We start from the raw sequence: 3,352 nt of genomic DNA, 5'->3' as shown, positions 1-3,352 counted from the left end.
TTGAGACTTTTTATCATGAATGGGTGTTGGACTTTGTCAAATGTCTTTTCTGCTTTGATTGATAAGATCATGTGGTTCTTGTCTTTTGTTTTATTTACGTGATGGATTACATTGATTGTTTTTCTAATGTTGAACCATCCCTGCATACCTGGTATAAATCCCACTTGATCATGATGAATTATTTTTTTGATACATTGCTGAATTCTATTGGCTAAAATTTTGTTGAGGATTTTTGTGTCAATGTTCATAAGGAATATTGGTCTGCAGTTTTCATTTTTTGGGGTGTCTTTAGCTGGTTTTGGTTTTAGGGTTATGCTGGCTTCATAGAATGAGTTTGGGAGTATTCCATCCTTTTCTATGCTCTGAAATGCCTTTAGTAGTAGTGGTGTTATCTCTTCTCTGAAAGTTTGGTAGAATTCTCCAGTGAAGCCATCTGAGCCAGGGTTTTTTTTGTTGGGAGTTTTTTAATTACCTTTTCAATCTCTTATTTTGTTATGGGTTTATTTAGTTGTTCCACCTCTGTTTGTGTTAGTTTAGGTAGGTAGTGAGTTTCTAGAAATTTGCCCATTTCCTCTAGGTTTTCATATTTGTTAGAGTACAATTTTTCATAGTATTCTGTTATTATTCTTTTAATTTCATTTGGGTCTGTTGTGATATTATCCATCTCATTTCTTATATGGGTTATCTGCTTCCTCTCCTGTTTTTGTTTTGTCAGTTTGGCCAGTGGTTTATCAATTTTGTTGACCTTTTCAAAGAACCAGCTTTTGGTCTTGTTAACTCTTTCAATTGTTTTTCTGTTCTCTATTTCATTTAATTCTGCTCCAATTCTCATTATTTCCCTTCCGGCACCTTAGGGCTTCTTTTGCTGCTTTCTTTGTACTTGTTTCAGTTGTAGGGTTAATGTTTTTATTATTGCCCTTTCTTCTTTTTGGATGTGTGCATTTATTGCTATAAACTGACATCTGAGCACTGCTTTTGCTGTGTCCCAAAGGTTCTGGTAGAATGTGTTTTCATTCTCATTTGATTCTATGAATTTCTTTGTTCCATCCTTAATTTCTTCTATAACCCAGTAGTTTTTGAGCAAGGTGTTGTTCAGTTTCCATGTGTTTGATTTTTTTTCCTTGCTTTTTGTGTTGTTGATTTCTACTTTTATGGCTTTATGGTCAGAAAAGATGCTTTGTAATATTTCGATGCTTTGGATTTTGTTAAGGCTTCCTTTATGGCCTAATATGTGGTCTATTCTGGAGAATGTTCCATGTGCATTGGAAAAGAAAGTATACTTGGCTGCTGTTGGGTGCAGTGTTTGGTATATGTCTTTGAGATCAAGTTGGTTGATTGTAGCATTTAGCTGTTCTGTGTGTTTGTTGAGCTTCCTTCTGGATGTTCTGTCCTTCACTGAAAGTGGCGTGTTGAAGTCTCGTACTACTATTGTGGAACTGTGTATCTCTGTTTTCAGTGCTGTTAGAGTTTGTTTTATGTATTTTGGAGCAGTGTCATTGGGTGCGTAAATATTTATCATAGTTACGTTCTCCTGGTTTATTGACCCTTTAATCATTATATAGTGTTCTTCTTTATCCTTTGTGGTGGATTTTACTTTAAAGTCTATTTTGTCAAGAGATTAATATTTCTACTCCTGTTCTTTTTTGAGTGTTGTTTGCTTGATATATTTTTTTCTATCCTTTGAGTTTTTGTGTCTTTAAGTCTAAGGTGTGTCTTTTGTAGGCAGCATATAGATGGATCGTGTTTTTTTATCCAATCTGCCACTCTTTCTTGGTGCATTTAGCTTATTTACATTTAGTGTAATTGTTGATAGGTATGAGTTTAGTGCTGTCGTTTTCATGTCTTTTTTTGTGTGGTGTTCACAGTTTCTTTGTTCCACTTAGTTTTCTGTGCTGAGTCATTTTTCTTCATGTATTTTTTTTCATCTTTTTTATTGTTGTTGTTTTGTGTTTGCTGGGTCTTTATATTTTTCTAATGTTTTATTTTGACTTGTAGGATTGTTAGTTTCTCTTGTGGTTACCTTAATATTTACCGCTATTTCTCTAAGTTGATACCAGTCTTTTATTTCTTTATATCACCTTGATTTCGTCTCCATATGGAAAATCTATGTCTAGATTTTTTAAATCCCTCTTTTTAGTTTTAACGTTGTCATCTTTTACATATTGACATCTGTTTTCCTATTTTCAGTGCTTTAACTTTGATTTACTTTTGTGACTTCCATATCTGGGTTCTAGTCTTGCGTTGTTCTCTGATGTTACTGATTTTCTAACCGGAAGACTCCCTTTAGTATTTCTTATAATTTTGGTTTGGTTTTTACAAATTCCTTAGGCTTCTGTTTATCTGGAAATGCCCTAATTTCACCATCATATTTGAGAGACAGTTTTGCTGATATATAATTCTTGGCTGGAAGTTGTTTTCCTTCAAGGTTTTATGTATGTCATGCCATTGCGTTCATGCCTGCATGGTTTCTGCTGAGTAGTCCGAGCTTATTCTTATTGTCTCTCTTTGTAGATGAGTTTTCGTTTATCCCTAGCCGCTCTTAAAATTCTCTCTTTATCTTTGGTTTTGGCAATTTTGATTATGTGTTGGTGACTTTCTTTTGGGGTCTACCTTATGTGGGGTTCGATGAGCATCTTGGATAGACATCTTGTCATCTTTCATGATATCAGGGAAGTTTTCTGCCAACATATCTTCAACAATTCTCTCTGTATTTTCTGTTATCCACCCTTGTTCTGGTACTCCAGTCACTCGTAGGTTATTCCTCTTGATAGAGTCCCACATAATTCTTGGGGTTTCTTCATTTCTTTATCCTTTTATCTGATTTTTCTTCAAGTAATTTGGTGTCCACTGATTTATCTACAGTCTCACTAATTTTGACGTCCATTGCCTCAATTCTGCTCCAGTGACTTCCTATTGAGTTGTCTAATTCTGACATTTTATTGTTAATCTTCTGGATTTCTGATTGCTGTCTCTCTATGGATTATTGCAGCCTGTTAAATTTGTCATTATGCTCTTCTCTAATCTTTTTAGTTTCCTCCGTTGTGTGTTCTCTGTTTTGCTTAATTTCCTTCCTAATTTCTTGAAGCATCCTGTATATTAATCTTTTGTATCCTGTGTCCGGTAATTCCAAGAAATTTTCCTCCTCTGGAAAATGTCTAGATTCTTTATTTGGGGAGCTTGCTGAAACCATCATGGATTGCCTCTTTATGTGATTTGATATTGATTGTTGTCTCTGAGGCATCAATAAGTTATTGTATTTATTTATTTTATGTTTGCTTATTGTGTCGTAGCTTATTTTGTTTTGATATGCCCAAATAGGCTGCTCATATGAGCTAGTTTTATTATTGGCACC

The sequence above is a fragment of the Trichechus manatus genome, unplaced genomic scaffold (assembly GCF_000243295.1).
Source record: "Trichechus manatus latirostris isolate Lorelei unplaced genomic scaffold, TriManLat1.0 scaffold00144, whole genome shotgun sequence".
NCBI lineage: Eukaryota > Metazoa > Chordata > Mammalia > Sirenia > Trichechidae > Trichechus > Trichechus manatus.
Note: the sequence above shows the minus strand (reverse complement) of the source record.